This window comes from Mauremys reevesii, linkage group 8, assembly GCF_016161935.1.
Source record: "Mauremys reevesii isolate NIE-2019 linkage group 8, ASM1616193v1, whole genome shotgun sequence".
In the NCBI taxonomy this organism is placed as follows: Eukaryota; Metazoa; Chordata; order Testudines; family Geoemydidae; genus Mauremys; species Mauremys reevesii.
Window position 1 is genome coordinate 62,312,817 of NC_052630.1, and position 17,193 is coordinate 62,330,009.

The following is a 17,193-nucleotide window of genomic DNA, read 5'->3' on the forward strand; positions in this document are numbered from 1 at the left end:
CTATGGGCTCAGAGCACACCTGATCTAAAGCCCACTGAAATCAGTGGAAAGATTTCCATTGCTTTCAATGGGCTTTGAATCAAGCCCAATAAGCACTATTAGTTCTCATTTGTAGCACACAATTAATCTTGCAACCAAAACAACTCCAATACCTTTGGCTACATTTTTCATTATCTTTCCCCATAGATAGATCTCTTGTCAAGATTGTCTATACATGAACATAGACGCCAGTAAAATACTTAATTTCCAATGTGAGCAGGATTAAGTACAGATAATAATATTACAGCGCTAAGCAACAATACTTAAGGACATCAAAGCTGCCATTAAATCCTTGTTTAACTATTTTTAGGTTGCCTTTTGAAAGAAAACAAGCAGATAAAAAACATCTAATTGAAGTTAGCCCAGGGAAAGATAAAAGGCCCCTAGCCGGGAGTCCATTTTCTTCCACTGTTTAGATTGATGATAAAGGTGTTAACTATGAATAGGGTGATGTGTGTGAGTGTACAGGACCCAAAACATTAATAGATTTAGCCTTTGCTCTTCATCTATCTGTTCTGATGGCACAAAAAAAAAGTTTAAGATAAAATGAGGCTCTTGGACCCATATTTTTAAAAGATATTTAGGCACCTAAAGAAGCAGATAGATGCCTAGTAGGATTTTTAAAAGTGACTATGGGAGTTAGGCACATAGGTATGTTTGAAAATCCCACAAGGCACCTAGCTGCATCTTTAGTTGCCTAATAACTTCCAAATATCTGGTTCTCAAAGATTAATTAAGGTTCCAAAATAACATCAACATACTTGAAATGTTTCATTCTGTATTTCACATATATCATGCAGGATCTTGTCTCTTTGGTCTTGTAAATAGGCCATGCTACTGTACAGGCCTAATGTCTGATGGAAAAAAATGCTGTTTCCATGCCTTCAAGAATTCTCATCAACCTGATGTTTCTTAATCAAGCTTATTTTTCTATGCAATCAATTTGATGTCTTAGTTCTTTCCCTGATTGCTAGTCTTTCTCAAAATAGCATTGTCCATTGATTGTTAGTTTTATATCTTTATTTTTATTACAGTTTCCTGCAATCTCAAAGCAAGGCTTTCAGATTAAAAGAATAGTATCTTGAATTGGATTCCATAATATCTGTACTGCAACCTTGGACCAGTCACTTTCTTCTTCTGTGACTTTATTTCCTCTCCTACCTTTTGCCTGTCTTGTGTATTTAGAGGGCAAGCTCTTTAAGGCAGGGACTTCCTCTTACTATTTGTGTATATGGATTTTAGTGCAACAGATCGGGGCCTCTAGAGGATACTGTAATACAAATCATAAGAATAATGGAAAATCCAACAAGTCAAATACATACCTACTGAGATGGATCTGAAGGTAGCCATAACTGTTTCCTAGCTAATGGAAACAGTTTAGGAATTAAATTCACGCTCTTTAAAGGGACATCATTTTGAAATCTAGTCAAGTTAAAAAACAAACACTCCCTCCCCACAACCTGAAAATAGTTTTAGGTACAACACCTACCCCAGAACGCTCCAGTTTTTCTGACTGTAAAATGCTTCTCTCTTCTCACAAATAATAAGGGAAAACAACGAGTATGCAGGAAAAAAACACAGAAATGCTCTATACTTCGTGACTAGTTAAAGTGCTATCAAATGCACAAAGTCCCTGTTTTTATTTATTTATTTATTTATTTTTTATTGAATAATCTTATGATAGTTGTAACTACAACAAACTACAAATTCAGACTGGTGAGTGGCTTTGTAAGTATGGTGTCCTCTATGTTTATTATATGGTATCTATTAGTCTGTTCAACTCCTATTAGCTTCAATGGGAATTAGATTGGGCTGTATCTAGCCAATAAACATTTTTTATTTAATTAAAACAAACAAAAAAAAACAAATCCAAAGACATAAATGGTAACCAAAGGCAAAAACAACCAGTGTAACAGATCTAAAGGTGAATAGTTCTGGCAGCCATGACTCTCTCTACTGGTTTCAGAGGGGTAGCCGTGTTAGTCTGTATCAGCAAAAACAATGAGGAGTCCTTGTTGCACCTTAGAGACTAACAAATTTATTTGGGCATAAGCTTTTGTGGGCTAGAACCCACTTCACTCTCACAGACCTTGGGAGACAGGCCAGTCCTTGCCTACAGACAGCCCAACCTGAAGCAAATACTCACCAGCAACTACACACCACACAACAAAAATACCAACCCAGGAACCAAACCCTGTTACAAACCTTGGGCCAACTCTGTACACATATGTATTCAAGGGACCTAACCACATCAGCCACACCATCAGGGGCTCATTCACTTGCACATCTACCAACATGATGTATGCCATCACGTGCCGGCAATGCCCTGTATATTGGCCAAACCGGACAGTCTCTACTCAAAAGAATAAATGGACACAAATCTGACATCAGGAATCATAACATTCAAAAACCAGTAGAAGAACACTTCAATTTCTCTTGTCACTCAATAACAGACCTGAAAGTGGCAATTCTTCAACAAAAATACTTCAAAAACAGACTCAAACGTGAAGCTGCAGAACTGGAATTAATTTGCAAACTGGATCCCATCAGATTAGTCCTGAATAAAGACTGGGAGTGGTTGGGTCACTACAAAATTTAATTTCCCCAATACTAATTTCTCTCTACTGTTACTAACACCTTCTTGTTAACTATCTGTAATGGGCCACTCTCTTACCACTTCAAAAGTTATTTTTCCTCCCTTGGTATCCTGCTGTTAATTGATTTATCTCGTTAGACTGACCTCACACTTGGTAATGCAACCCCCCATCCTTTCATGTATTTATACCTGCTTCTGTATTTTTCACTTCATGCATCTGATGAAGAGGGTTCTAGCCCACGAAAGCTTATGACCAAATAAATGTGTTAGTCTCTAACATGCCACAAGGACTCCTCATTGTTTTTTCTCTCTACTGGCCCACTTCATCTTCTTGAACCTTTGGGCTTAGATTTCAGGACACAACTTATATGCAGAAAAAGTCAAAAATGTAGCAGTGAGGGGTGTCTTTCTTTACTCATCTCTGTGTGGTCATTCCTTTGAATTCTACAAAGGTAAATAAAATGGTTAAATTTCTATAAAAAGACAAAAGTTACCAAAACAAAATAGAAAATTTATATGTTTTGATTTATTGGCCCATCAGCAGATATTTTTCATATCCCTTTAAAAGTTATATCTATTGAGATTTGTAGATACCATAAGAAAACATTGTTCCAAAGAATTCATTCAGGGTAGATCCCCAGTTGGTATAAACCATCAAAGCTCCATTGATTATGGTTTGCTGCTGCTGAGGATTTCCCTCAATGTACCCTACAGAAGAATCTCACTGAGAGGCTTATAGCATCAAATATAGAAATATGGATTAATACAACCACACTTCTATAAAGTTTTGATTCAAGATAATTGAAGGGAATATAAGAGTAAAATGAAAACTAGTTGGTGGGACCCAATCATCAGCTGGTTTAAATCAGAATAGTTCTACAGCAGCCAATGTTGATGTATGTCAGCTGAGAATCTGGCCCTTTGGCTGTCTGGCTATGCTAAATATGAACATATCCATCCAGTCATCACTCTTTTCTAAGCCAAGTCCTGTTGAGAACTCCTATCTTCTCTGACTTGCTTGGTTTGAGGGATAGCATATATCTCACCTGCACCCCGGATGTCTGTGATCAGAGCAGAGGGAAGTACTAAATATTCTCTGGTAATTAAGTGACAAACATTGTTACAATCTAAATTTAAAAACAGCACCATGCTGCCACCCAGAATCTGGCTTGCATCCACCATAAATAGTTATGTGAAGATCACTCCAGGGTAAGGAATTCTTCACGGCAATAGGACTAGCATAGTGGGGTCTACTCTGCCACTGTACAATTATAGAATCATAGAAGATTAGAGTTGGAAGAGACCTCAGGAGGTCATCTAGTCCAATCCCCTGATCAAAGCAGGATCAAGTCCAACTAAATCATTCCAACCAGGGCTTTGTCAAGCCAGGCTTTAAAAACCTCTATGGATTGAGATGCCACCACCTCCCTATGTAATCCATTCCAGTGCTTAGCAACCCACCTAGTGAAATAGTTTTTCCTAATATCCAACCTAGACCTCCCACACTGCAACTTGAGACTATTGCTCCTTGTTCTGTCATCTACCAACACTGAGAACAGCCTAGCTTTATCTCCATCCTATTTGGAACCGCCCTTGCTCCAGGTAGTTGAAGGCTGCTATCAAATTCCCACACTCTTCTCTTCTGCCAACTAAATAAGACCAGCTCCCTCAGCTTCTCCTCATAGTCATGTGCCCTAGCCGCCTAATCATTTTCATTGCCCTCCGCTGGACTCTCCAATCTGTCCACATCCTTTCTGTAGTGGGGGGGTCCAAAACTGGACGCAGTACTCCAGATGTGGCCTCACCAGTGCTGAATAGAGGGGAATAATCACTTCCCTTGATCTGCTGGCAATGCTCCTACTAATGCAGCCCAATATGCCGTTAGCCTTCTTGGCAACAAGGGCACACTGCTGACTCATATCCAGCTTCTCATCCACTGTAATCCCCAGGTCCTTTTCTGCAGAAATGCTGCCTAGCCAGTCAGTCCCCAGCCTATAGCAGTGCATGGGATTTTTCCATCCTAAGTGCAGGACTTTGCACTTGTCCTTGTTGAACCTCATCAGCTTTCTTTTGGCCCAATCCTCCAATTTGTCTAGGTCATTCTGGACCCTATCCCTATGGTCCAGCATATCTACCTCTCCCTCCAGCTTAGTGTCATCCGTGAACTTGCTGAGGGTGCCATCCATTCCATCATCCAGATCATTAATGTAGATGTTGAAAAAACTGGTCCCAGGACTGACCCCTGGGGCACTCCACTTGATACCTGATGCCAACTAGACATTGAGCCATTGATCACTACCCGTTGAGCCCAACTATCTAGCCAGCTTTCTATTCACTTTATAGTCCATCCATCAAATCCAAGCTGTGACTGGCGTTTCCCTAAACTCTGATACCCAGACCTGCTGTTTTTGAGTGTTCTGGCCACTTGCAGGCAAAGTCTGCTCCACCTTACACTGTGGTGTTGGCCCAGCACACAGCTGCTCCTGGATCTGGGAAGTGCAAATGTTTCCTTTACCTTAATTTATTCCTCCCCCCTGTGCTCTTTGTACATATCGGGGGATCGTGCCCAAATATTTTATTTCAAATAAATTGGAAGTTATGTCCTTCTGTAAACTGAACTCTTGTGTTTATCAATTCTTGCAATTAAGCCTGAATAGGTTATTTTACAAGCCTATAATTTGAAATACTCACCTGTGATGGGTAGAACATTCAGTGACAGCTTTACTATATTGAGGGTTAATAATGTCATCCTAAAATGACTGCTGTATACTAATACAAATACACGGAGAAAAGCTGATTGCTACAGGATAAACATCAGGAAGGGTGGGTGGATTTTCCACACTTTATATGTTCTTTATGGTTTCTTATATATTTTCATATTCTAAGTATAAATAATACAGGGAAATTATGAACTCAAAATGAAATTGTAAAGTGTATCAGTTCTCAAAGGTGGCGAGTCATTATTATAAAGGGAAGAATAAAAACTTACAACAAGTGGGTCATTTTTTATATCTTTACTCCAGGTATTAATCCAGACTCCTCTTATCCTTCTGTCCCATAATCTGAAAATAGGTTATGTCCTGTAGCATGAATCATTTGCATTGAAAAGTCCCCTGTCTGTGACTAAATTCTATATCTCCCCAGTCTGTTCAGATAATTGGATTTCTATAGTATATCATAGTTTAAATTTAAGGGAAAGTCCTCCCTCAACCCCAATTTCTCTCTTTATCCTTAATTGTCTGATATCTTATTTTAAAGATTGAAAATGCATTTAATTTTCTAAACAGAGATTTTTTTTCATCTTGCCAAAATTGTCTTCCTAGAGTGTAATGCTGGTAAATACCAACATGCCTCCCTCACTCCCCCACTTTTCTTTCCTGTTTGTGTATTGGCACCATCAACTATGTCAAGTGCAACTCTGGGACTAGTGCTTGATATTCGCTGGTGCTGAGCCAGCAGAGGGAGAGCTAGAGAACATAATTGTTTTTCTGATGACCTTTTATAAGCATAGACATTTTAATTAAAAAGGAATCATTTACAGGCTCCCCCTTAAGACAAAACCATCAGAGAGCTTTGTCACCAAAGGAAACTGGTTTTGTTTTGTATCACTAATGATCCTCGTTTAGGGACAAGGATTTACCTACATGTTTGAGAATGAATGAAAGGGTGTCCAGATGCAATAATAAATTAAAATAAATAAAGGCTCTGTGTCCTACACCCACATGCATGATTTCACACCTGCAAAACAGTCCTGTTAAATATAACCCATACTCTGAATCATAAACATCAAGATGCTATCCAGGAGAACAGTGTTTTAAAGTAGACAATACTGTTGGTTTATCGAACTGATGACTCGTAGATAAAGCAAAAGGCTTTTCGTCCAAGAAATGTTAATTTAGGCAATAATGAAGATGTTACAAGCATGTCAATACTGTTCTCTCACTTGTTTGAGGAAACCAAATTTACTAAATATTTGGGCTTAATCATAAACATGGCCTCCTTTTTCTAGGCAGTATACAATCTGAGCAATGATGCCTGGGTTAGGTTGCAGATTTTCCAGTAGTCAGGGGTGTTTAGGTATGAAGCTTTGCTTCATCTTATTATAGATATAGGAGTCAATAGGATCAGCAGTATTCTGATCTGGTTTCCTATCCTTCCAAATATGCCTGCTTTTGCCTCACCAAAAAAATGTTCAAGGGTTCTTCTTATCTGCAATTTTGTCCTTCCTTCATCTTTATGTGGACTAAACAATAATTAACTAAGATATTGGGAGATGAGGATTTGCATTTCTGGGCATATTAATTTTATTCTTTATAAGTTTGGGCAATTTTTCAGAGTATATTAATTTTGAAAATATCAATTTGGCACTTAATATAAAAATACAATATATAAAACAAAGCACTGAGAACCAGAAAGGAATTCTAGTGAAATAACATACTGTGTATTGGAGCCTATATGATCCATATTATTGTATGGACTTATTTTGTTATAGGAACAATAGGACCTGTGATTGGGTATTCACCCCCAACCAGCCCTGAAAGGGTTAAAGAAGCTTTAAAAGGGCCAATTAGTGTGGCAGGCTGCATGTGAGGGGACTAGGCTGCAGAAGCAATCCCTGATTGGATGAAGCTCAGCTGAGCAGTTATGAGCTGGGCTAGTACAAAGGCAGCATGTCAGCAATAGAAATGGCTCCATTGAGGAATTCTGTAGCTTCCCTCTGTGCATTACAGAAGGGAAGAGAGAATCCAGGCACAGAGTTAAGACCCTGGGATCCTGGCCCTGAGGGTAGAGCATACTTAGAAGTGAGAAGGGTGGAGAAGAAAGCCTGTGGGAGGCAAGTAGGAAGTAGCCCAGAGGGAGAGCAGCAAGGTGGAGGACTGAGTAGACCTTTGCTGTGTAGTGGGTTGGAACCTGGAGTAGTGGATGGGCCTGGGTTCCCCTATCAGCCACTGACAGTGTCTGGACAGTGGGTCCAGTGAGTAGGGCCGGTGCAAGGATGTTTCGCGCCCTAGGCGAAACTTCCACCTTGCGCCCTCCCCCCCGCCCCTGTCCTGAGGCATCCCCCCACCCCCACAGCAGCTCCCCCCTCCACCCTGAGGCACCCCCTAAATGCCGGCAGCAACCGGGGCGGCTGAAGATCCGGCCGCTGTGGTCGCTGCCGAAGAAAATGGCACCCTCCAAATCTTAGCGCCCTAGGCGACCGCCTAGATCGCCTAAATGGTTGCACTGGCCCTGCCAGTGAGACACTACATACTGTCAGGGGAAATCCCATAGTGACTTGGCTGGAAGGCTGAGTCATTAAGAAAAAGCTGGAATGACAGAGGGGCTCGAGAGTGAGGGAAAGAGGACAACAGGGAGGGGGGAGACTGCAAGGAGAGGTGTCAGACCTGGAAGAGAGCTATTCCCAGAACAGCCAGGAGGAGATGCTACCTGTGCTGACTAGAGTATCTTGTGACAAGACCTCAGTGCTGCTTTTGTTCTGTGGTTTTCTATATGGAACAAAGACCCCTTAAGGATTACTGAACTAGAATAAAAAAAATTAAAGGGATATTTTAAAGCTTTTGTTAACTGAACATTTTTTGGTTCACCCCGGTCAGTTTCCCTAGTGCCTTTAAAAAAAACCAAAAAATACAATCTGTCTACCTTCAGAGTGTTAATATGACAATGACAACTATGAAACTCTCTTAAAAGAGCAGATGAAAGATGTATGAAAAGGCCATCTTAATGACACCCTGGCAATGTGTTTCTCTGGACGACACACTCCATGTATATGTATCTAAAGAAGATGGCACTGGTAGCAACACTTATAGTTAAGTCTTCCTGACACTTTCTATTTTAAGACCCAATTTTCACTTGCTTATAACTTTGCCAACTTTTAACTGTTCAGGCTGAAATTTCCTATGCCTGATGTATGGTTAAGGATTGTCTATATAATTTTGAAGGCGGCAGTAGTTGTTTCAATAAGAAAATTTAAGACACAATTTAAGAATCAGATTAGGGAAAAATATTAAATATTCATATTAGGGAAAAATATTCTCACAACTGTTTTATTGAGAAGTTCTAGCAACTTTATGCTTTGGAGCAGGGACTTGGGTGGGAGGGAGGGGAGGGTGTCACCCTGATGCCAGTCTTGTGCTTTTTGCTATCCTCATAAAATTTATCCAAATTTGGCCAAATTATAAAACTTTTAAAAATTTGAATTCAGCTAAATCCTCTGAGTGTTTCATCTGTATATCTTCCATCTGCCTTTGGAACTGAGATCGGGGAGACTGTCTAGTGCTTTCAGCATACTCACTACTGGATCCAGACAGTGTGACTGAAATAGAGGTGGGAATAGAAAATGGAGTAGACTGGGACAAGGCGGCTAAGGCAGGTGACTGGAATTGGAAGATGCAGGGCTGGACTGGCTGATTGTGACTGAGATAAGAAGTCCAGGGGGTGGACATCTCCAACTAGCTAGCTGAGGAGTTGGGAGAGGACAGTGCTGAGGAACTAGATGGGGGACAAGAACAGACTGGAGGGGTCAAGTGAAGATGGGAGTCAAGCTTTCTTTGGAGTAGAGGAAGAAGGGTCTGTGACCACTAGAGCATATATTCTCCAGAACAACAATGAAACCCAAGATTCTGGAGTCTCAATATTCCTCTGCTGTCAATAAATATCTGTGAAACCTACTGCAGAAAATGTCTCATCTCCTATCTAGTGCTTGCCCATGTAGGGGATGACAATCTACTGCAATCAATTACTCCTTTAGCTCAAGTAGCAGAGGTCTGTATGGTAGATCCAAAGGTTCTTTTTTAAACACCTAGGAAATTATACAGAAAAAACTACACCAAAAGAACATTAAGATTTGTAAGTCAAGCACTCAACAATTGATATGCATTATGATATGGTCTCTAATTACATGATCAAATACTATTTTTTTCCCACAGGACTCCTGCCTGATCCAATCCTTAGTCGGAACATTGTTGACTGAGTAAGTAACTATTCAATATTTTGTTTTATTCTCATTGTTCAATGGATGACCTTACTTATTGCACGTTATTCAAACCATTCTCTGAATATAGAATTAATAATTTCTTCAGGGACTTATCTATAGTGCTCATCACTCTTCCACTTGTGTATTTCACAGACATTTATTAACTTATTTTCTCAATACCCCAGTGAAAGATGTTGGTGTTATCCCCATTTAACAGTGAGGCACAGAGATTAAGATCACAGGTATCTGCTAATATTGGGTGTCCAATTTTTGATGCCTAGGGCCTGATTTTTGTGTGTGGAGTACTTAGCATTTTATCTCACTTTACATGTTCAAAGCACAGCTCCTATTGAGTTCACTGCAGCTGTAAGTGTTCAGTATTTCTTCAAATCTAGGTCTCAAGTTGGGCACTTAAGAAATGAGGAGCATAAAATTAGTGGCCACCAGTGAAAATTTTTATTTAAGCCACTTACCTAGCATCAGATAGGAACTCTGTCAGACGCAGGGATAGAATCCAGTTCTCCAGAGCAGTATTTAACTTCTTTGACCATGACACCATGCTTTCTCATCCTGTAGCACCCTTCTTCATTTACTATATGCTTTCCAACTTCTGCAACAAATGGAGCAGGGTTCTTATAGACAACACCCTCATTCACTTCAGATTCTTGTCCGTTAAGAATCCATTATGCCTTTTATGTAACTGATACATGGAAGGAATTATGATGGGGACAGTATAGGAGATGACATCCAAGTGAATTTATTATCACTACATTAATAGTAGCAGCTGATAACAGGATCCTTTTCTTGTGGTGAGCAGAAAGACCTTTAGCAACAAGACTAGATCAAAAATATTCTGGAATAAGCTAGAGTACAAAACATTATTTGATTAGTAATATAAGAGGCCAGTTTTTTGAGGTGTTGCATCTCTTGAATATGACAGGCTAAATTGGATTTTAAAAATTTCTGAAAGTATATTTTCTTAAATTTATGGTTACAAATCACTTTAAGTTGTCACTGAAGATCTGTATGGGAATTCTGTAGCTTATAACTTTTCCTGTATATTAAATTTTTTGGAACGGGTGCACTTATTGGAGTCAGCCTTCTCCATCTTTTGCTACTGATTGTTAAATTGTGTTTTGTTCTCTTTAGTCACATTTCTGTTAAAATACCAAAGTTTACTGAAAATGTGATTGTCAGAAACTTTAATATGGATTTTTTTTGCATCTGCAGATCTGCCTCTATGGTGGCATTTTCAGAAATGCTCCCAGTTCCACGCGCAGGGCCAGGTAGGCAGGCAGAGCTTCAGAGTCTCAATGCGTGGATGAGACGATGGTGTAGAGAGGAGGGGTTCACGTTCATTAGGAACTGGGGAAACTTCTGGGATGGGAGGAGCCTATACAGGAGAGATGGGCTCCACCTGAACCAAAGTGGAACCAGACTGCTGGCACTAAACATTAAAAAGGTTGTAGAGCAGTTTTTAAACTAGGAGATGGGGGAAAGCCGACTGCTGCAGAGGAGCGTGTGGATCGGACACAGACTTCTCTTAGGGGAGAGTCTGATGATAGAGAATCTCCAGGTTATAGTCGGGAGCAGAGGAATGAGAAGTATAATGTAAGGGCCGGATCAGATGATAAACAGTCACATAAAAAAGAATCTGGCACATCAGAAAAAGGCAGGCTAATAAACAGGGACAAGTTTTTAAAGTGCTTGTACACAAATGCCAGAAGTCTAAATAATAAGATGGGTGAACTAGAGTGCCTTGTGATCAAGGAGGATATAGATATAATAGGCATCACAGAAACCTGGTGGACTGAGACCAATCAATGGGACACAATCATTCCGGGGTACAAAATATATCGGAAGGACAGGACAGGCCGTGCAGGGGGAGGAGTGGCACTATATGTTAAAGAAAGTGTAGATTCAAATGAAGTAAAAATCTTAAGCGAATCCACAGGTTCCATAGAGTCTCTATGGATAGAAATTTCATGCTCTAGTAAAAATATAACAGTAGGGATCTATTATCGACCTCCTGACCAGGACAGTAATAGTTATGATGAAATGCTAAAGGAAATTAGAGAGGCTATCAAAATTAAGAACCCAATAATAGTGGGGGATTTCAATTATCCCCATATTGACTGGGAACATTTCACTTCGGGACGAAATGCAGAGATAAAATTTCTCGATACTTTAAATGACTGCTTCATGGAGCAGCTGGTACGGGAACCCACAAGGGGAGAGGCGACTCTAGATTTAATCCTGAGTGGAGCGCAGGAGCTGGTCCAAGAGGTAACTATAGCAGGACCGCTTGGAAATAGTGACCATAATACAATAGCATTCAACATCCCTGTGGTGGGAAGAACATCTCAACTGCCCAACACTGTGGCCTTTAATTTCAAAAGGGGGAACTATACAAAAATGAGGGGGTTAGTTAGACAAAAGTTACAAGGTACAGTGACTAAAGTGAAATCCCTGCAAGTTGCGTGGGCCCTTTTTAAAGACACCATAATAGAGGCCCAACTTCAATGTATACCCCAAATTAAGAAAAACAGTAAAAGAACTAAAAAGAGCCACCGTGGCTTAACAACCATGTAAAAGAAGCAGTGAGAGATAAAAAGACTTCCTTTAAAAAGTGGAAGTCAAATCCTAGTGAGGCAAATAGAAAGGAGCACAAAAACTGCCAACTTAAGTGCAAGAGTGTAATAAGAAAAGCCAAAGAAGAGTTTGAAGAACGGCTAGCCAAAAACTCCAAAGGTAATAACAAAATGTTTTTTAAGTACATCAGAAGCAGGAAGCCTGCTAAACAACCAGTGGGGCCCCTTGATGATGAAAATACAAAAGGAGCGCTTAAAGATGATAAAGTCATTGCGGAGAAACTAAATGGATTCTTTGCTTCAGTCTTCACGGCTGAGGATGTTAGGGAGATTCCCAAACCTGAGCTGGCTTTTGTAGGTGACAAATCTGAGGAACTGTCACAGATTGAAGTGTCACTAGAGGAGGTTTTGGAATTAATTGATAAACTCAACGTTAACAAGTCACCGGGACCAGATGGCATTCACCCAAGAGTTCTGAAAGAACTCAAATGTGAAGTTGCGGAACTATTAACTAAGGTTTGTAACCTGTCCTTTAAATCTGCTTCGGTACCCAATGACTGGAAGTTAGCTAATGTAACGCCAATATTTAAAAAGGGCTCTAGGGGTGATCCCGGCAATTACAGACCGGTAAGTCTAACGTCGGTACCGGGCAAATTAGTTGAAACAATAGTAAAGAATAAAATTGTCAGACACATAGAAAAACATAAACTCTTGAGCAATAGTCAACATGGTTTCTGTAAAGGAAATCGTGTCTTACTAATCTATTAGAGTTCTTTGAAGGGTCAACAAACATGTGGACAAGGGGATCTGGTGGACATAGTGTACTTAGATTTCCAGAAAGCCTTTGACAAGGTCCTCACCAAAGGCTCTTACGTAAATTAAGCTGTCATGGGATAAAAGGAAAGGTCCTTTCATGGATTGAGAACTGGTTAAAGGACAGGGAACAAAGGGTAGGAATTAATGGTAAATTCTCAGAATGGAGGGGGTAACTAGTGGTGTTCCCCAAGGGTCAGTCCTGGGACCAATCCTATTCAATTTATTCATAAATGATCTGGAGAAAGGGGTAAACAGTGAGGTGGCAAAGTTTGCAGATGATACTAAACTGCTCAAGATAGTTAAGACCAAAGCAGATTGTGAAGAACTTCAAAAAGATCTCACAAAACTAAGTGATTGGGCAACAAAATGGCAAATGAAATTTAATGTGGATAAATGTAAAGTAATGCACATTGGAAAAAATAACCCCAACTATACATACAACATGATGGGGGCTAATTTAGCTCCAACGAGTCAGGAAAATGATCTTGGAGTTATCGTGGATAGTTGTCTGAAGATGTCCATGCAGTGTGCAGAGGCGGTCAAAAAGCAAACAGGATGTTAGGAATCATTAAAAAGGGGATAGAGAATAAGACTGAGAATATATTATTGCCCTTATATAAATCCATGGTACGCCCACATCTCGAATACTGTGTACAGATGTGGTCTCCTCACCTCAAAAAAGATATTCTAGCACTAGAGAAGGTTCAGAAAAGAGCAACTAAAATTATTAGGGGTTTAGAGAGGGTCCCATATGAGGAAAGATTAAAGAGGCTAGGACTCTTCAGTTTGGAAAAGAGAAGACTAAGGGGGGACATGATAGAGGTATATAAAATCATGAGTGATGTTGAGAAAGTGGATAAGGAAAAGTTATTTACTTATTCCCATAATACAAGAACTAGGGGTCACCAAATGAAATTAATAGGCAGCAGGTCTAAAACAAATAAAAGGAAGTTCTTCTTCACGCAGCACACAGTCAACTTGTGGAACTCCTTACCTGAGGAGGTTGTGAAGGCTAGGACTATAACAATGTTTAAAAGGGGACTGGATAAATTCATGGTGGCTAAGTCCATAAATGGCTATTAGCCAGGATGGGTAAGAATGGTGTCCCTAGCCTCTGTTCGTCAGAGGATGGAGATGGATGTCAGGAGAGAGATCACTTGATCATTGCCTGTTAGGTTCACTCCCTCAGGGGCACCTGGCATTGGCCACTGTCGGTAGACAGATACTGGGCTAGATGGACCTTTGGTCTGACCCGGTACGGCCTTTCTTATGTTCTTATGTTCTTAATAGCTATAAATATCCAAAGAACATGATCCAATGCCCATTGAAATCAATGGAAAGATTCTTAGTGACTTCTATAGGTGTTGGATTGACCTTAGAGGGCTAGATTAGCAAGGGGAATTTAGTTGCTGCAACGTTCAGTGTTGCAGCACCTAACTTTTAGGTACCCTACTGCCTAATTAAATTAATGACCCTAATTTAAACCCTGAGGCTTTCTGTACAACACATGGGAAATAGGGCACCAAAAAAAAGGGTTAATGAAAGCCAGCACTCTGAGCCGAGAGCCACCTAAGCAAATTGTCAGGAAGTTCTCAGGCCATATGCCCTTCTCCTCAAAGGTTGTTGTGTGCCAGCTTCTACTTGAGATTCAGAAGTATCAACTCTCTCCTGAAGCTGGGTGCTTACAACCAAGTTGTTTGTTTTTGATGACTAACCTGCCCCAATAGTCGGTGGTCAGATACACACCTAGGCTGCAGGAGATCTGAGTTCAAATAACAGGCATTTGGACCCATGTGTCTCACTTCCCAGGAGAATGCCCTAACCACTGGGATAGGTCTCTTCACTGTCCCCGGTTGCAGCTGTTCCATTTTGTATAAAATATTTATTGGAGCTGAGTCTTCCACCTCTCAGCAGACTATCCTAATCACTCCAGGGGTTCCCAAACTTGGTTCGCGGCTGTTCAGGGTAAGCTCCTGGGAGGCTTCGAGACTCTTTGTTTACCTGAGCATCCGCAGGTATGGGCACTTGCAGCTCCCAGTGGCTGTGGTTCACTGTTCTCAGCCAATGGGAGCTGCGGGAAGTGGTGTGGGCTGGGCCACTGCTTCCCACAGCTCCCATTGGCCAGGAATAGTGAACCGTGGCCACTGGGAGCTGCGAGTGTCCGTACCTGCGGACATTCAGGTAAACAAAGCTGCTTCTTCGAGTGATTGCTCATATCCATTCCATGTAGGTGTGCGCGCGCCACGTGCACGTTCGTCGGAAGACTTTTATCCTAGCAACTCAGTGGGTCGGCTGGGCGCCCCCTGGAGTGGCGCCACCATGCCCCCGCATATATACACCAGCCGACCCACCCACTCCTCAGTTCCTTCTTACCACCCAATTGTCGGTCGTTGGAACAGTGGAGTGCAGCTTAGCTGACCTCCACCTCCCTAGCATTCTCATAGTTCTCCTTGTGTATATAGTTGTAAAATTAGTTGAAATTTAGATAAGTGTAGTTAAATTTAATTGTTAAGTTAGTGTTTAGTGAGTTTAGTCGGGGTCGGGGCTTAGGGCCTCCCTGCACCGGGACCGGAGCACATGCCCGGCTCCCCGGGATTCAAGCCGTGCTTGGCTTGCCATCGTCCGATGCCCACAGGAGATCGGCACGACTCCTGTTTGAAGTGCCTCGGCGAGTCGCACTTACCTGCTAAGTGCTCAATTGGTAAGTCATTTAAGCCTCGCACCAAGAAGGAGCGGGACATTAGACTTAAGCAGCTCCTTATGGAGGCGGCTGTTACCCCTCCGTCCTCGGCACCGAGTGCACCGCCATCGGACTCGAGGAGTTCCTCTTTGGCACTGGGCCGCACCGGTGCGCCCACTCCTTTCGGGCACCGGATGTCCTCGGCTCCCAAGTCAAGCCAGAGGCGCTCGCTCTCTCCCAGAGTGAAGAAGGCTAAGACCCCTGCCGCTCCGGCACTGCCCAAAGTGCGGCACGAGGGCACGGCTCCGTCACACCGCCCAGTGCCTGCTGCCACCGCGGCACCTGCTAAGCTGTTGCCGTCGACTCCGGTCCGCCAAGGGCCGTCGAGTCTCCCCGGCACCCGCCGTGGTCGAGCTGATTGTTCCATCCACGCCGGAGGTCTGTGAGGTAGCAAAAGACCTGATCGCGCTGTCAGATGAGGCACCACCTCCACCCCCGGCACCGCTGGTGCGGGTGATCCAGTCGATTGGGAAGCCAGCCCTGATTCGTCTGGCTTCCGTCAGCGCTCCTGACCGGCACCGCTCTCGATCGCGGTCCCGCAGGTGTTCCAGGTCCCGGCACCGTTCCCGCTCCTCACGCCGCTCGCAGTCCCAGCACCGCTCCACGGCGCGGTGCCGGTCCGACTCGTGGCACCGTTCTCCATCCTGGTCGCCGTCATATCATTCGCGGCACCGCTCGCGGTCCCGGCACCGTTCATGGCACCGCTCCCCCAGGAGCCAATCCCGACGCCGCTATTCCAGGTCCCGGTCGACCTCCCGGTACCGGGCCAGTCATAGGTCCCAGTCTGCTTCTTGGCACTGGAGTTCTTCGTGGCACTGCTCCCCGGTGTGGAAGAGCACCAGATCGGTGGGGACATTGGCCCAAGGCCTCTCTGCTCCGCCATGGCCTTCCAGACATCTGTCGGCTTCGTCCCAAGCGGGAAGTTACTACTCCCAGGACCAGGAAGCGGATGTGCCGGAGGGCCTGTTTCAGGAAGCCCATTCCGAAGCGCAAGGTGCTCAGCAGTGGCCCTTTTGGACACCAGGGGCATACCATCAGGCCCAAGGTGCTCCTCTGGTTCCATCGCGGGCCGCCTTTTCCGAGCATCGTGCCCCTGAGGCCACGGTTAGTCGTCCTCCGCCAGCTGGCACGGGCGACCAGTTAGCTCAAGCATCCACCTCACCAGCGCAGCTCGAGCAGGAGCCTCAGCAGGACCAGGAGCAGATACAGGATGGCCTTGCCCCCAGCGTCTCGTCCTCTTCTTCGCCGGATGAGGCAGTGGCGGGCTCATCGTCCTCGAGCCCGCCCCCAGTTGACCTTGCTGCACATCGGGACCTCCTCAGGCGGATCGCCCTCAACATCAACCTACAGGTGGAGGAGGTCCCAGAGGTCGAGGACCCTGTCGTCAGCATCCTGGCGGCTGACGCGCCCACCAGAGTGGCTCTGCCATTCATTA

General features: G+C 43.0%; 1 long non-coding RNA gene across 2 annotated transcripts in view; it reads right to left on the reverse strand.

Moving 5' to 3' along the window:
- The window catches only part of LOC120370681, a 95,723-nt gene that overhangs the window by 51,954 nt on the left and 26,576 nt on the right, over positions 1–17,193 (reverse strand). For both annotated transcript variants that reach the window (XR_005583879.1, XR_005583880.1), the window contains exon 3: positions 10,085–10,221. This is a non-coding gene — a long non-coding RNA (uncharacterized LOC120370681). The remainder of the gene's footprint in view (positions 1–10,084; positions 10,222–17,193) is intronic.